Genomic DNA, 17,715 nt, shown 5'->3' with positions numbered 1-17,715 from the left:
AGTCCTGGAGGCTGGAAGTCAGAGATCAAGGTATGGTGTCTCCTGAGGGCCCTCTGCATGTAGATGGCTGTTCCCCTCTGTCCCCCTGTCCTCTGTGCATGTGTCTGTGTCCTAATTTCTTCGAAGGACACAGATTGGATTAGGACCCACACTAATAGCCTTATTTTAACCCAATTACCTCTTTAAAGGCCCCATTTCTGGGGCGCCTGGGTGGCTCAGTTGGTTAAGTGCCTTCGGCCCAGGTCATGATCCCAGGGTCCTGGGATCGAGCCCCGCATCGGGCTCTTTGCTCAGCGGGGAGCCTGCTTCTCCCTCTTCCTGCTGCTCCCCCTGCCTGTGCTTTCTCTCTCTCTCTCTCTCTCTCTCTCTCTAATAAATACATAAAATCTTAAAAAAAAAAAAAAGGCTCCATTTCCAAATAGGGTCACCTAATGAGGTGCTGGGGGTCAGGACTTCAACATAGTAAATTTGGATGGACACAGTTCAACCCACAACACCTTGATTTCAGACTTCTAGGCTCCAGAACTGGGAAAAAATAGATTTCTGTTGTTCAAAGCCACCCGGTTTGTGGTATTTGCTTCGGCAGCCACAGGAAATGAATGCGCTTCCCGTGTCCTTGCAGTAGCTGGTCTCACTCCGCACCCACCCATCCAACCAGCAGATCCAGCGTCCAGCCACTTCTCCCCGCCCTGGAGCCTTCGCCTCTCCACCGTTCCCTCCTCACCCTGCCCCACGGGTGTGCACCAGGACCGTGTCCTCTTCCACGCAAACCCCTCAATGTCTCCCAGCTCAGAGTCCTTCCAGTGGCCCAAGGATGGCATGACCTGGCCCCTTTGGCCTCACTGCCCTCATTCCCTGGTGCTCATCCCTCCAGCTCTGCCTTCCTCAGGGCTTTGCTTCGGCTGTTCCCCTGCCACGCTCTTCCCTACGTACACACACACACACACACACACACACGGCTTCCCCCTCTGCTCCTCTGCTCAAGTGTCACCTGCCCCGTGAGGCCGACTCCAGCACCCCTTGCCTCCTGTACCTTGTATCCCCCACCCCCAATAGCAATGATCACCCTAGAGCATACTATTAATTCTACTAATTTATTTATTTAATCTGCCTTCCCCCATAGAATAAAGACTCTAAGAAGGAAGAAGCTTTGACTACCGTGTTCACTATTTACCGTTCCAGCACCTAGGACAGTGCCCAGCACATAGTAGATGCTCATTAAATATCACCCATGAAGGGAGGGGGGCCTCACAATGTCTGGAATTTAGGAAAGAGAAGATCCTAAGAAAAAGACTCAGTGTCTCCCCAGATTGTCCAGAAGGACAAAAATGGCCTGGAAAGCCCTGATTTGGGCAAAGGGGTGATGTCCAGGTGACAGGATGCAGAGGCCTCCCGGCCCGTATCCTGGAGAGTAGGACCGTTGTCTGGTGGGGGGGTTCTTCCCTGCCTGGGGGACCCGGAGCTGCCTCACATGATGGCATGTTGGAAACTGGTTCTGCCATTTGTCCACTATCAGAGCAGAAAGCCACGGCGCTGGCTCTGAGGATGATGCCTCGTTCTGTGCTGAGGAGGGGGATCTGAGGGTAGAAGCAGGGAGGCAGCCAGGCTGCGGATGGTGAGGCAGGGCTAAAGGGGTGAGTTTGGCTGGGACCTGCTTGGCATCTGGCCAAGGGGCTGAGGAGGAGCTGGGGCCACCAGGCAGGGTCGGGGCCAGGGGCTCTTAACCTGGGGTGCCCGGCCCCCAAGGGATTCATGGGGAGAATTCACAAACTCGGGGCGGGGGGGAAGAAATTGCATCTTCAACGTTATGAACCTTTGATCAAATTGTGGCGTGGCGGTTCTGTCCGCCGTAAATCTAGGCAGTGCCATTAGCCGTGCCCACGACTTCGCGGGCGGTAGAAATCACAAATGTGTTCACATCACATGCCAATTGTTGCAGGTCTCTCAAAACATCATGTACGCTGATCACGTCTTCAAAATTACAGCTGCTGTTAGACCTGCTGCTGGATCTCATTTCACTAAATACATGTTACAATCACTCTTTTGATAACTGTATTTCAGTATAATCGGTTTCCTTTGTGATCCTATGTGCTTTTAAAAACTATTCTAAGGGCTGGATTGAACTGGAGGGGAGCTCATGGTACCAAGAAAGCTCTCTGGCCCCTGTAGCTGTTCCTTAGAGAGGCTCAAAGGGCATGGGGGCAACAGCGGAGGGACTCTGTTTTCTTTGGGGCAGAAGAAAGGATCCTTCCGGGGGCCCTAAAGGCTCCCACCCCCCGGCATCTGCCCCAGGAGACCAGGTGGGGCCACCCCTACCAGCAGGCCGTCTGCCTGCAGCACCCAGCGTGACCAGCAGGTGGCAGCCCCATCCAGCATCCTTCTGCAGTTTCCTTCTTGCAGGGGTGGCTTGCAGATGCCACAGAAGGGACCCAGGGGACCCAGATGGTGCGGGTCCAGGCAGCTCTGGCACCCACAGACACGCACACACCTGTGCACATGCATGAACACAGGCACACGCCGCACAGAGGCATGCTCACACTCACACAACTGTAACAGCCTGCCTGAGAATCAGCTTCCAGAGCATTGCCCCTCTTCTAGGACAAAAGGCATTCCTGGGACTCTGGAAGAGAGGACCCCCCCTTTGTGTTGCATCATCTCTTCCTTCCCTAATGGTCTTTCTGAGGTGTCCACAGGTCAGCACGTGCCAACTCCAGCCACAAGTTAAAAAACCAGCTGGGCCGGGGAGTGGGCTGCAGTCTGGCTCCGAGACCATGGGCAAGTGACAGTCTGAGCTTTAGTTTGTTTTGCACGATTTGCACAAAGAGTGAACTCTTTCAACCCAACAACAAAAAGACAAACAACCCAATTAAAAAATGAGCAAAGGACTTGAACAGACATTTCTCCAGAGAAGATCTACAAATGGCCAATAATTCCATGAAAAGATGCTCACCATCATTAGTCATCAAGGAAATGCAAATCAAACCACAATGAGATACCACTTGATGCCTACTAGGTTGGCAATGATAAACCAAACCAAACCAAACACAACGCAACAGAAACAAAATAATAAGTATTGGCCAGGCTGTGCTGGTGAGAATGGAAAACGGAAAACGGTCTGGCGGTTCCTCAAAAAGCTGAACACAGAATTAGCATGTGACGCACGGATTCCACTCCTGGGTCTACACCTAAAAGAACGGGAAACAGATGTTCAGAGAACTCGCTCATGGCGATTGTTCATAGCACCGGCACGATTCACAATAGCCAAAAGGTGGAAACAGCCCAAGCGTCCATCACCAGAAGAATAAAGAAACTAGAATATTATTCAGGCTTAAAGGAGAATAATGCACTGACACCTGCTACGAAGCGGATCAAACCTTGAAAGCGTGAGGCTCCGTGCAAGAAGCCAGGCACAAAAGGCCGCATATATGATTTCATTTATAGGAACGTCCAGAGCAGACAAGTGCATAGACAGAGAGCAGACAGGGTGGTGGCCAGGGGGCTGGGAGGGACAGACAGGAAGTGGTAGCTTAGTCGGGAGTGGGTATTCTGAGCCGATGAAAACACTTTGAAACGAGAGAGAGGTGGACTTTGTACAAGGTGCGGAATGGGCTGCTGCATTGTGTGCTTTAAGATGGTCAATTGTATGTTATGTGAATTTCATCAACTTTTTTTCAATTAGAAAAAGAGAAAGAGAGAGTGAATGGTGCATTTTCCAGGCATTCAGAGAACATTCTGGCAGCATCGACGAACCCTGTACCAGGGCCCCAGTGGATCCAGACACACAGTCTTCTTTCCCAGCTTGCTGCTTCATGGCCTGGGGCTGTTGTGGAGCCGGAAGATGGAAGATTCTGGAGGAACAAGGGTGAGGGGAGACTGAAGGGAGCTGCTGCAGGACCCTCCTGGGGGGCCCCACCATCTTTTCCTGCTTCTGAGCAGATCCGGGTGGCAGACGCACACACCCCTCGCTGGGGTGCTAAGCGAACTCCTCACTCAGCGGGTATCCTTCTGTCGGGGACACTGAGGCCCAGAGGTGAGAACGCCATCTCTTCCTCCCTGGCAGCGTCTCTCATCTGCTCACGGGACCTTCGTCCCCTCCACCAGGTGCTGAGGAGCAGGCCCCCCTCAGGAGGAAACAGAACTGGGGCGGGGGGAGGAGTGGGAACAGGGGCCACAGGCTGGATCCCTGCACACAGGCCCTGGGGAGAACAGGGAGGACTTTAGGGATCCAGGGCGTGCTAATCACTGGGTCCCCCTGCTTCTTTGCCTCAGCGCTGAACAGCTGCTGTTCCCCCTAAGGCCCGACTTCCACCCCTGTGACCGCAAGCTCCTTCCACATCTATTTCTTGTGCCTCTGCGACAGCTCGTGTCTCCACACCTGTGCACGTGGGTGTGCATGCACGTGTGTCCATGCGTGGGTGTGGGTATGGGCATGGGAGTGAGGGGCACACAGAGCACATCTTGAGCTCCTCAACTAATTACGCCTGCAAGACCTTATTTCCCAACAAGCTCACATTCTGAAGTCCCAAGTGGACATGATTTCCGTGGATGGGGGACACTGTTCAGCCCCCTACACAGGCCAAACCTGGGGTTATCCAGGACTTGGTGACGCGTGTGGGGGACCCCAGGGCCTCCAGAGTGAAAGAGGAGCTCAGCGGACCCCCAGGAGCAGGAGCGTGAAGACTCACATTGGCTTCAGGAGCTGGTGATGGAGAGCATGCTGGGCACATGGCAAAGGCACGAGAGTCTTGCGTTGAGTTCGTATTTTGGAGCCTGTGGTGGGCAAACCGCCCTTGGAGCAGAGGTGCTGCGGGCGGGGATGTGGGCCTTGCCTGCCTTCTCATTTTGTTCCCCCCACCAAGTCCCCATGTGCGCCTAGGAACAGGCAGCAGGGGGCGCCATAAGCTCTTCTGAGAGGGAGCAAGCTGCAGAGCGAGGGAAGGAAAGCCAGGCCTCCCTCTCGGAGGGTGGCTCCCACTCTGGCTGTGGTTTCTGCCCCCCCATCCCCTCCCCCCTCAGTTCCTCAAGACTGTTTGGGCGCCGGGCCACCCCTAGCCTGGTCCCGGAGGAGAATGGACGGGTATGGCATCTTCTTTCAAAGACAAACCACAAATGGAGGTTGGATCTGCTCACTCTCCAGCTCAAAACCCTCAAAGGCCCCCCACCCCCCCATCACCTTTAGCACCAAGTCTGAACTCTTAGTTTGGCACTCACGCTCCTCCTGCCTGGCCTTCCCGCCTTATTCATGATAACATTCCCCCTTTCACCATGATAACATTCCCCCTTTCACCACGATGCATGCGGTCTAACCACACCCCCCCTGCTGTCAAAGCTCCCCCTTCATTCATTGGGCCGGCATCCACCGTGCCAAGTGCTGGGAATGCAGCCATGAACCAGCAAGGCCCGGCCTCCTGGGGCTGCCTATCCCTGGGATGACCAACACTGAGTCAAGAACCGCAGAAACAGCCACCAAGTGTCAGGGGCTGTGGTTCCTGCCGTCCCCATGCCTCTCTTTCACGCCTGCCTGGGGAGCATGCCTGAAATCTGTCTGGCAACCGGCACGGGGCCTGGTCCACAAGAGGCTGAGTTTCCCGACTCCAGCCCAGACCACAGTGGTGAGAGTTCTGGTGACTGCCTATGGCTCTTCTGGCAGAGAACCACGAGGTTTCCCTCACCCCCACCCCATCCACCCCCGCTCAGGTCTCCCAGGGAGATGCTCTAGGACTCTGAGCTCAAGGGGGCAGAGACCCCAGCATATGGTCCAGCAGGAGCCTTATTACAAGCAACCCCATCAGCTACCCCCAGGGCCACATACCCACTTCTCCCAGATTTTAACAACTAGGACAAAGATTATTGCCCATGATCTCTTTATTCCCGTAGTTCACTATGGACACAAAGAACATTCTCGCTATCTTCAGACTCAATCGGCTAATGAGTACAGCATTCTCACTCTTGACCATGTTGATTTTTCCCTCAGCCCTGAGCTTCTGGAAAGCAGCAGGACTTACAGGAACCCCACCCCCTTTGTGTTTTGGAAAATGACTTGCTGCAAAGAACCAACTTGCTCCACATGACTTAGACGAGACTGATGGATGCTCCCCGCCCCCCTTGTTTGCCTCTGACAAGGACAGACACAGACCCTCAAAATCCCCTTCATGGACCCATACATGATTACCTGAACTGCTTGTCCCCACTGGTCAATCGGAGCAAAGTGCTTGTTAACCAGATATTGGTTAAACGTCTCTCCTTCCTCCGGGCCCTTGAACTTCAGTCCTCAGCCTGAGCCAGCAGACAGCCCCTCCCGGAATAGCCCTGGAACAGGGTTAGACATTCTCTGATCTTCTATCCCACTTCCCCACGCCGGATTCCTTCTGCCTTTGTTCGCTCCTTTCTGGAGCAGAGAAACTCTCGCCTCTCTCCCGACTCCTGCAGACCCAATGGTCAGAGCCTTCTCACTCTTGCAAGAGTTCTTCCCCCACCCCCTTGCAACAATCCTTATGCGTAAAATCGCCCTTACCAAACAAACCCTGGATTTGTTTTTATTTGACACTCTGGAGGGAGCAACATGAAGATGGTCGCTGATGACTCAAGTCAGCAAGTCGCGGGGGGCCTGAGCCGCTGATGCCCACCTGCCTTAGGTTCTACACAGGGGCTCACCGGATGTTGGGGGAAGTGCTTTCGTGTCCGAACAAGCCAACGCCAGGATTCCTAGGAACACAGCTGAGCTCAGTCATTCTTACTAAGGAATGGATGCTTCCCTCTGGGCTCAGGCCCGTCTCCCCAACGGCTGGGCCTGGGGCAAACCCCCCCCCCCCCCCCCCCCCGTTCAGCATTCACCACAAAAGCCAGGAAGCGGTCATTGTCTGATACAAAGACCTGGAGGCAGAGGGACACCGAGGCCTGCTCTCTTCTCGGAACATGGAAGGGGAAAACGCAACAAGAACAAAACACAGATTACTTGTTCAGTGCTTCCTCTGGCCTGAGCAGCTCGCCCAAGGTCTCGGAGCTGGGGGAGGGGTGGCCCAGCTGGGATTTGACCTCCTGGCTCTTGGGTTTCCACGCCCCGCCCCTGCTGGGCTCCCAGGGTGCTCCCTACAGTGTATAAGGAAGGCTGGAACCGTGGACACAGAAAGAGCCCCAGGGTTGAGCCACTGACTTCTCTGAGCCTCAGTTTCTCTGACAGGATGTCTTGGAAGTGGTTGGGAATTAGGTGTGGGGATGCGTGTGAAAGCTTTAGCCCCAGAAACGTTGGTCCCACCTTGAAGCTCCTTGAGAGCAGGGACCAGGCCTGAGGGCTTGGTTCCCAGCGTGGAGCAGGGTACACGAGTGTATGCAGTGAATATGCCCTAAATAGAGGGAGCCGTGTCTACGCGGGGCACCCAGGGGGCGGAGTGGATTGATACAATCGTGGTCTCTGGGCGCCAGAGGCAGGAACCAGAGGGGGAAGGAATGGTGGAGGCACGGGGGCGGGGGGGGGCAGTTGTGGCATCTCGTTTTGGAAAGCAAAATTCTGGGGCGCCTGGGTGGATCAGTGGGTTAAATGTCTGACTCTTGATTTCGGCTCAGGTCGTGATGTCAGGGTCGTGGGATCGAGCCCCGCGTTGGGCTCTGCGCTCAGCGAGGAGGCTGCTCGTTCCCTCTCCCTCTGCTCCTTTCCTTGCTCTCTCTCAAATAAATAAATAAATAAAATATTTAAAAAAAAAAGCAGAATCCTTTGGTCCAAGGGAGCGAACTGGCGACACTGCGGAGGATGGAGGCCACGCTGGGCCAGTGCTTCCCTGGCTGCCCCTGGGGCGGGATGGAGCTAGGTTCCAGGATTCTCACCCAGGACCTCCCCCTCCTCTAGGGTCCAGCTGGGGGGGGGTGTGAGGTGCACCCCCAGCTCTGGATTTTTCCTAAGTGCCGGGTGACCTTCAGAAGATCGCTCTCTGTGATTTTCCTCACAGCCTCGCCCGCAGCTCCATCTTTAAAAATAGTCGCAGAGAAACCCATTGCTTATTCAATGAGCTCTTTTGTTAAAAAAAAAAAAAAAAAATACCCTGCAGCTTCGGTTTGTTTAGTTCATAAAAGGCCCACTGCGATTATCAAAGAGCCAGCTCATTAAAGAAAAATTGGATGCTGGGAAGGAGTGGGAGAGGGCAGGGGTGGCGCAGGGCGGGGCGGGCCCAAATCTCAGTCCCCTCTGGAGACCTGGGGCGGTCGGCCCGCCTCTCGGAGCCTTAGCTTGCTCATCTGCATGGGGATAAAAATAATAAGAATGCCGGGTCCTCAGATTCCGAGCCGAGCGGGCCGCGGTGCCTCCCTCCACCCCACCCCCTTCCAGCTGCCTCTCTCTGCGGCTCTGTCCCCACCCCACCCCCAAGCCAAACTTCTGGAAAGAATCATGCCCACTCCAGCCTCACCTCCCTCTCATTCCTCTGCCCGCCCGCATCTCCTCTAAACTGCTCTTCCCAAGGTTATCAGTGATGCTCACGTGGCTAAGTGGACATTAGTGGACAAATATTTGTCCGGCACCTCGTGGGAGCCGGGCGCTGTTCCTGCAGTTGTCAGTCCTCATCTTGCTGGGTGCTCAGAGGTGTTGGGTCCCGGGCAGCAGCCTGTAGCTGGGGAGCAGGGCTGCAACAGCACCCGGACCCAGGGGTCCCCAACAGACCAAGTTCGGCTGACAAAATCCAAAGGCAGGGAGATGAGTGGCATTGGAGCGAGAAAGAGGTTTATTTGAGCGAGGTCAACACCGGGACGACCGTGGACTAGTGTCTCAAAGACTGTGCCAAAGGGCTGAAAATGCTTCCCGGTTTACAGAAGGAAAATGCAGACAGAGGTCGGTGAGTACGCGCAGGTGGGCAGCGAAGATCAGGTCAATCCCTGTCTTGGGGTCACTGCTTGAGGGGGGTACTTTCGTTCCCCTCACGGGATGCTTTGCCCACAGGGTCTTTTGCCTGAATTAAGAGATAAACTGGAAAGAAACACTTGTCAATGAGAAAGTCTGAGGTCACAATGAAGGTGGGTGACGTCCTCTTTCAGGCCCACTTCCCAGAAACCCACAGACACTGTGTTCTGGGTTCCCTCCCACCCTGCTGGCAGGGCCCTCTGTCTCTCTTTCCTTGACTTTCTCCCAGTGGAAGTGGCTATTTGCCCACCCAGCCTCTCTTCTTTTCATTTCCCTCAGGATGGGGGAGGGGTAGGAATCCCATTTTTTTGTGGACCGCCATGAGCCCAACAAAACACTTACATTTTCCAGTGCCCCTATAGCTGGGGGTGGCTGACAAGAGAAAAGCAGAAGTTTGGGGTGAAACATCTGGAAAGTCCCCTTAAAAGGGACACAGGCAACACCTCTCCGTTCTGATCTAAGCCACTATCCTGTCTGATGAGCTTGATGACAATGGCTTTCCAACTGGTGTCCTGCTCCCCCATTCTCCCCCAGGCGGCCAGACAGATCCTTCAGAGGCATCACTGCCCTGCTCAAACACCTGCTGTGGCTCCCCATTACCCAGGAAGAAGTTCAAACTCCGTGTTGAGCCATCAAGACCTCCACACCCATTACAGACCTCTCAGCTCACTGCCCAGCTCTCTAAACCTCAGTCTCACTTTGTCCCATAGAAATACATTTGAGCCACGTAAGTAATTGATAATTTTCTGCGGCACCTGGGTGGCTCAGTCGGTTAAGCGTCTGCCTTCGGCTCCGGTCATGATCCCAGGGTCCTGGGATCGAGTCCCGCATCGGGCTCCCTGCTCAGCAGGAAGCCTGCTTCTCCCTCTGCCTGCTGCATCCCCCTGCTTGTGCTCTCTCTCTCTTTCTCTGTCAAATAAATAAATAAAATCTTTTTTAAAAAAGTAATTGATGATTTTCCAATGGCCACATTTAAAAATGAAAAGAAACAGGCCAGATTATTTTAATAATACCTTCTCTTAGTGCAATATATTCAAAATATTATCATCCCAACATATAATCAATATAAAGTTTATTGAGACGGTTTACCTTTGTTTCTTCATACTACATCTTCACCATCTGGTGTGTGTATTTTCCTCTTAGAGCACATTTCAACTTGCTCTGTGTCTAGATTTTATAAAATGTATAGTTGGAAAAGTGGATTCACATACCCAACTTGTTCCAAATATGGTTAAAAGCCTTCCAGTGACAGAATTAAAAATCCATTTTTCAATTTTAATTTTAACGAGTTAAAATTAAACAAAATTTGACATTCCTTTCCTTAGGGGCCCTAGCCACGTTTCTAGAGCTATGGCCAGTGAGCATCTTGGGGTCTCCACCAGCGCCGGCCGGCAGACTTTCCAAGATGATGAGAATGCTCTATACACTTGCCCATGTGCTGTCTGACGCTTTTGAGCACTGTGGAACAGAATTTTTAATTCTGTTTCATTTTCATGGATTTAAACATAAAGGCCACACACGGCCAGTGGGTACCCTACTGGGAAGCTGCTGTCATTCCCCGGACCTCTCGCCTCCCAGCCTTGGCCCCCTGTCTTCCCTCTTGGCTGAGTCTTTTGTTTGTTCTAAAGATTTTCTTTTATTTTTTAAAGATTCTATTTATTCATTTGACAGAGAGAGAGAGCACAAGCGGGGGGAGCGGCAGGCTGAGGGAGGAGGAGGAGCAGGTTCCCTGCTGAGCAAGGGGCACAACGCGGGACTCGATCCCAGGATCCCAGGATCATGACCTGAGCTGAAGGCAGACGCCTAACCGACTGAGCCACCCAGGTGCCCCTTAAAGATTTTATTTTTAAGTCATCTCTACACCCACCGTGGGGCTCGAACCCACAACCCTGAGACCAAGAGTCGCACGCTCCCCCGACTGAAGCAGCCAGGAGCCCCTTGGCTGAGTCTTAATACAATTCCTTGTCAGGTTACTGCCTCCCTTCTCTGCAGTTCCCCATCACCCTGTTTGGTTCCCCGTCCCAATAATGACATTTTTATCACAATTAATTGTTCGCTTTTTCTTCCTAGGTGTGTGGGGGGGTGGGCTCCATGAGGGCGTGGGCCGTATCTGTCTTGTTCATCTCTCTGTGGCCAGTGTCTTGGGACCAGCCTACAGTGGGCATTCATTCCATAATGCTGAGTGAAAGAGCTACTATTCATAAATGGATGAAGTGCCACATTACCTGAGATTCCACCATTATTCACTCCATGGTGTTTAAAAAGAAAGAACGGACCCAAAGTGGAGTCACCTTGCCCCCAGGACAGAAAACATCGCAGACTACTGAGCTCTCAGCCTCTCCAGGAGTGGAACTTGAAAGCGATCAGTCTGGAATTTCCTGGTCAGTGAGGTCATCTGTACGAGAAGACCACATCTCTTCCCCTAAGGGAGGATACCCTTGCCTAAAATAATCCTTTCTTTTCTTTTGCTAGTAATAATCACCTTGTCCTGCCCCTCTGCCTATCAAAGGCTTCCATTTTGTACAGCTCCTGGGAGCATCTGTGTGTTTACTGGATGGGATGCCGCCCGATGCGTGAATGGTTGAATAAAGCCAATTAGATCCTCAAATTTACTCAGTTGAGTTTTTGTTCTTTTTTTTTTTTTAATTTTTTATTTGACAGAGAGAGAGACACAGCGAGAGAGGGAACACAAGCAGGGAGAGTGGGAGAGAGAGAAGCAGGCTTCACGCAGAGCAGGGAGCCCGATGTGGGGCTCGATCCCAGGACTCCGGGATCATGACCTGAGCCGAAGGCAGACGCTTGACGACTGAGCCACCCAGGTGCCCCAAGTTTTTGTTCTTTAACAATGGTGAAGCATTGCCTTTCTCTTCTTGTGAAACACACATCCTCCCATTGCAGGCCAACAAATTCCTGATCCTATGGAAATAGCCGCCATGTATATTATGGCCACTGGAATAACAGTTACTACCTACTGAGCCCTTGCAATGTGTTAGGAGAATGGCTGGAAGCACTTTCCATTTACTAGCTCACTTGATCCTCACAGCAGTCCTATGATGGGGGGGGGCGGATTATTAGCTGCACTAAGGCACAGAGAAGTTTAGTAACTTGCTCAAGGCCACACAGCCAGTAAGTGGCAGAACCAGAACCCAGGCAATCTGTAGAGGCCATGGTCAGATTAACTATGAGAAATAACTTTCTAGCTCTTTTGACCATGACCCACAGTAACAAGTACATTTTACTTTCAGAGCCAAAACATCACACACACACACACACACACACACACACAGAGCCCTGAAAAAAGTGTCACCAAATACTACATTGTTGTACATGACACATTCTGGTATATTCTATTTTATCCTTACTCATTAAAAAAAAAAAAATGCTGGTTGTGACCCACCCAATTGATTTCATGACCCACTCCGCTCCATTATCTCCATTATTTTGACAAACATTTTATTAGAGAACATTTCTAACATAAAAGTAGAGAGAAAAAAAATGACTCCCCCCCCCCCCCCATGAACCTGTCACCAACTTCAACAATTACAGCTTGCAGCCGATCCTGACTCACCTCTGCTGGCTTCCTCTTCTGCATTGTTTTGAGGCATCTCTCTGACTTGATGTCATTCAATCTGTAAATATTTCAGTTCTGGTCTTAGTTGCCCAGGGCTGCCATAACAATACGGCAGATGGGACAACTTCAACAACAGACATTTTATTTTCTCACCATTCTGGAGGCTGGAAGTCCAAGATCAAGACTCTGGCTGATTCGGTTTCTAGTGAGAGGCCTGTGCTTGGCTTGTAGACGGCCACCTTCCCGCTCTGTCCTCACCTGGCCTTCCTTCAGCGTGTGCATGCAGAGAGCTCTGTGATGTTCCATCTTATAAGGACACTAGTCCTGTTGGGTCAAGGGCGCTACCCTGTGACCTCATTTGACCTTATGTACATAGGCCCTATAGCCTAATAGGCCCTATATCCTAATACAGTCACATTGGGGGATCAGAGCTTCAGCATATGAATTTGGTGGTGATCGGGGGTGGGGTGGGGGGTAGGACACGAGCTTTCAGTCTGTAACAGTTCTATAATGGTTTTGGCAAAAATGTCCTCCTCCAAGGGAGAGGAGGATGAGGACATTGAGTACATTGGGGACTGGAGTGGAGGAGACAAGAGAGGAAGGTGTTAAATTCTCCCCACCTCAGTCTAGCACCGCTGAACCTGGAGAGGCTCCCAAGCCTCTGGGATTGGGACACCCCAATCCCAGGGAACACCCCTGGATTCTGGGGTGTTCCAGGAACGCCCACTCACAGCTCTGTGTTCCTGGGAGTGCCTGCTGGCCCCATGGACTGGCATAAAGACCTCATACCGAGTCAGGAGACCTGGGTGCTCTGTTGACTGGGACCGCTAACTCATGGCCTGCCTTAGGCAAGCTGATCCTCTCTCTGGCCTCAGTTTCCCCTCTGTAAGAAAAGGCTTTCAGATAAGGTTGCCTAGCACACACATTCCTGGATTCTCGCCACTGCAGCTCGAGGTTGGGGCAAAGCCCAGCAGGTCTCTCCAGGATGTGTTTCTAGAAGGACCAAGGGATCGGCTGCCTTGAGGAGGGCTGGGAGGGGGCACGTTCCTGGTCCAAGTGGTGAACCAAGATCAGGCTGATTCCATCTGAGGCAGGGATGGGGTAGGAGGGACAAGGGGCTGGGGATAGGACAGGGGCTATCTTTGTTTAGCAAACCCCCAATGGGCCATTCTGATGGAAGAGGAGCCTTGGTGAGGCCTGGACAGGGGTAGGTGAGGGCTCTCTGGCCAGGACAGCTCCCAGAGGAGGACTGGCCATGGGGTTGCCTTGTTTTAGTTGCAGGGCACGTGACAGAGCCAGGAGAGAGACAGAGCCTTGGGAGCGAGTCCCTGCAACTCCGCAGAGGTGAGGCCCGGGGGTTGGGGGGGGCGGGGGAGTTGGGGGTTAGGGCCGGCTGCCCCAGGAGCCCGCACGGCGCAGGGCAGATGGAGGATTCAGCGGAAGTCCGGAGCCCGGCGCCAGGTGGGGCTGGAGCCTTGTCAGCCTCGGCGGATCCCCCGGGAGCAGCAGGACGCTGGCGTCCCTCCCAGGCTCTGGACGGGGGCCAAGGCCAATTTTGTGCAAATGCAACAGGACAAGGTGACCCCCCGCTGGCCGGCGGGCGCGGGGGCGATGGAAGAGGCGGACAGATGGGCGGACAGCGGAAGAGAGCCCACGCCGCGATGTCGGCGGCGCCCCCACCCCGCGCCCGCCCGCGAGCTCACAGGCGGCCGGCAGGTGCGCACACCTGCCTCCGTGGCCCCCGTGGGCGCGCCCACAGACATGCGCAGACGCGCCCGCGGCGGGCTTACCTCCCTCCCTCCCCCAGGTTTTACCACTGACACTTTCTGTTCCTAGAGGTGTGTTGTCCTAGAAATCCCTCTCCATTCAAGGATTTCTTGGATGCCGCAGCCAATTTTCATTCCTGCCATGGAGTTCCTCCACAGACTCTGCCAGGAACATCTCTTCTTCATTTATTTCAGGCGCGGGAGAGGCAGTGACAGGAAGAGGCCGGCAGACGGCTCTGTGGTATTTTCATCAACACGACAGCCTCCCGAGCACGTACACCCTTCGGAAGCCGGGGCCTGGCTCCAGGGCTGGCTCTTTCTTCGCCTGGGCAGGAGTGGTGACAGCAGAGCCCCTCCCCCCTCGGAGGCAGGGAAGCCCTGGGTGGGGGAGGGGGGTGTCCGGTGCACAGTGCAACTCCATCCCCAACCTGATCCTCCCCACGTGTTCGGTTCCCAAATCTTAGGTCCCATGAGGGCCAGGGGCCATGTCCCCCCCAGACCTCGGAATGTGACCTTATTTGGGATTGGGTCTGTGCAGACATAATTAGTTAAGGACCTCAAGATGAAATGACCCTGGATTTAGGGACGATTTAAATCCAATGAGTGGGGGGGTCCTTACAAGAAGAGGAGGCAACACAGACACACAGGCAAGAAAGCCATGTGACAATGGAGGCGAGATTGGAATGATGGACGCCAAGGATCGCTGGCAGCCACGGGAAGCTGGATCGCTGGCGTCCAGTGGTTTCTCCCTAGAGCCTCCGAGGGAACCGACCTTGTTGATAACTTGGTCTTGGACTCTGGTCTCATAAACTGCAAGAAAAGACATTTCTGTTGTTCAAGCCCCCCAGTTTGTGGTGACTGGTCATGACAGCCCCAGGGCACGGACACAGCCCGACGGGGAGGGGGCGAGGAAAGGCTGGCGCCCCGCAGTCTCAAGGAAAGAGGGAGAGGTTTGCAGGGAAGTGTGCTCAGCTGAGGTGCAGCCTCCGGGGGGGCTCGAGGCTCTTGGGAATCCCTGGTTGGGGGAGTCCTGGGTACCCCAGGAACGGGTCTGCTGTGGACCGTTGTGGCTGGGAGCAGCCCATGGGAAGGGTGGCCTCGGGGCACATGCAGCTGTGGCACGTTGCCACGGCCACCACCGTGGTTGAGGGGATGAATGGACAATGAAGGCCAAGTTGCTGTTGGCCTGAGAGAGATCCGGTTGGAGCAGCTGAAGCCAGAGATGTTGCCTAGCAGAAGCCTCTAGAGGGGAGGGCCTGCGTTTGTTGCCTAGGGCCACCACAAAATTACCACAAACTCACAGCTGGCTGGTTGCAGAGGAGCTGAGCTCCTTGTCCTGAGCTTCTGTCGGCTTAAAACAAACAGCAAGTTATTCTCTCCTAGTCCAGGAGACCGGTTAGTCCTCACTTCTGACCCCAGTGGCAGAGTTCAGGGGTCTCCAAGACCACTCTCATTTCTGACATCAGTTGCCAATTTGGGGGTCCCCGAGACCACCTTCAGGTTCTGTCATTCACTGGAAGGACTCACAGAACTCACCTAGAGCTGTGGTATCCATGGCAGTGGTTTATTACAGCAAAGGATAAAGATGAAGATCAGCCGAGGGAAGAGGCTCGTGGGGCAGCGTCCAGGGGGCTCCAAATGCAGAGCTTCCGATTGTCCCCTTCCGGTGGAGTCAAGGACGGTGCTCACATTGTCCAGCAACAACATGCGACAGCATGCATGGAGCACTGCCCACCAGGGGGTCTCACCTGAGTCTTGGTGTCCAGAATCTTTACTGGGGCTCAGTCATATAAACATGGTCGACTTGCAGTGTGGCTGACTTTAATGTTCAGCCTCTCTGGAGGTCAAGTTCACCCTGCATGACCCAAAGCCCCCACCCTAAATCACATTGTTTGCTGTCTGGCACGGCCCAAAGCCCCCAGGTAAACAAAAACCCTCTTATCAGGCAGGACGTTCCCAGGGCTAAAAGATCACCTCCCAAGAGCTGAGGACAAAGACCAGAACTCTCTTTGGTTTGGGTTCTTTACGAGACACCTGCCACGGGACCTCAGGTAAGATGTTAAAAACCTCATGGTGCCTCAGTTTTCACATCTGTAAAATGGGTATGCGGGTACCTTCCCTGCAGCATCGTCAGGAGGATGCTGCGAGGTGGCATCTCTGAAAGCCCTCAGCCCGGTGTCCCCTGTAACACAGCTGGTCCTCAGGAAGAGGGCAGGGCTGGCTCGGCCCGCTGCCTGCCTCACAGGTGATTCATCATCAGCCTCGGGACCACAAGATCTAAGGGTCCCCAGCCAGCGTAGGGGGGGCTCTTCAAAGGTGAGCTGACAGCCCTGACTACAGAGTGAGAGCGGAGCTCATTATGTGTGGCCTTTTTGATGAATTATAAAGAGCCCAAGCCTCACGCTGAGAATGGAGAGGAAGAGATGTAAGACCACCGGCAGACGCATATGTTTTATTTCTGAAGTGAGAGGAATTCTGGTTCTTTGGCTGGAGAGTTGCACCTTTGTGCAGGACATCCACGCAGGCTCCAGGCTGAGAGGCGCTGAGCCTGGAGACACGAGACCCATCACAGAGGGGGCAGCAGGGCCAGGGGTCAACTGTTCCTTTTAGGGGACTCTTTGCTCTGTTAGAAGCTCGGGGCTGTGTTATCTGTTGGCAAGGAGGAGTTGCACCAATCACCTCCCTGAAGGTGTTTTTTTTTTTTTTTTTTCTTTCTCCTTCGAGACAGGCATGAGCCATTGCAGGAGCAGGAGACCCTGGCTCTCTGGTGAGGGCTCCCCTGGGTGGCCCTCCTGAAGACGAACACTCAGAAAGCAGATGGCTGGTGGGGTCCTTGGATCTCCCACTTTCCTGCCCTGCCCTCCTCATCCTGTCTCCTGAAACGGGCTCCCAGTGGGCGTGGGGTGAACCTCTGCTCTCCTCCCAGCTCTGGTCTACCTCCATCCAGCTCTGCACAGCCTTCCCCTTCATTTGATGGCAACTCCACCCTTCCTGTGTCTCAGGCCAACACTTGGGCTTGCTCTGGATCTCTCTCTCTCTTCTTCAACTAGCTCATTTATTTGTTGACAAACCCCATTGGCAACCTTCACAATTTATCCTGATTCTACCTATTTCTTTCTCCTTTTACATCTCCTAGCCTGGTCCGAGGCATCACCATCTCTTGCCTGGATTATTGCTGTACCTTCTGTCCCATCCCTTCATGGTCTGGTCTCAGCCCGTTAAAACCTAGGTGGATTATGCTTCACCCCTGTCCTAACGCACCCACCCTCCCCCAAGTCTCCCAGTCTCCCTCAGGGTCCATGATCTACTCTCTCTGGACTCTGTATACTGCAGCAAGGGGATGTCGTGGACAGCAGGGGGTCAAGGGGATGGGAAGAAATGCTCAGGTTCTCTCCTGTTGGAAACACCCATCCTGTAATCAGGCACCAGAGTAAGACCTGGGCTCAAGAGGTGAGCTGGCTCCATCTGGGGTCTTCCCCTCTCTCTACAAC

The sequence above is a fragment of the Halichoerus grypus genome, chromosome 6 (assembly GCF_964656455.1).
Source record: "Halichoerus grypus chromosome 6, mHalGry1.hap1.1, whole genome shotgun sequence".
Taxonomy (NCBI): Eukaryota; Metazoa; Chordata; class Mammalia; order Carnivora; family Phocidae; genus Halichoerus; species Halichoerus grypus.
The sequence above is the reverse complement of the archived record's forward strand: the minus strand, read 5'-3'. Positions refer to the sequence as shown.